Consider the following 341-nt stretch of genomic DNA (forward strand, 5'->3'; position numbering starts at 1 on the left):
CACAGGCCACCTCCTTTCATCTCCATAACTCACTAATCTGTCAGTCAGCTGCCTCTGGCTCACCAGGTCACAAAATGAGGTGGAGGTCAGCACCCACACTGTGGCAGGGCTGACGGGGAAAGAGATGCCTGTTCTCAGTGTCCCATACTCCAGGATGCCACACACAGCGGGACAGAGCTGCAGTCCTGCAGCTTTCCCCTGCAACTCGAGATGATGGATGAATCCCCTCTCGCTTCACTTAACTCATGGCACTCTCCTGGGCAGGAAAGCTCAGACACCTAAGAGCTCCGAATTGACCAGATTCACACTTCTCTGTGCAGGAACATGAGAATATCTTTCCC

The sequence above is a fragment of the Eurypyga helias genome, unplaced genomic scaffold (assembly GCF_000690775.1).
Source record: "Eurypyga helias isolate BGI_N326 unplaced genomic scaffold, ASM69077v1 scaffold14663, whole genome shotgun sequence".
Taxonomy (NCBI): domain Eukaryota; kingdom Metazoa; phylum Chordata; class Aves; order Eurypygiformes; family Eurypygidae; genus Eurypyga; species Eurypyga helias.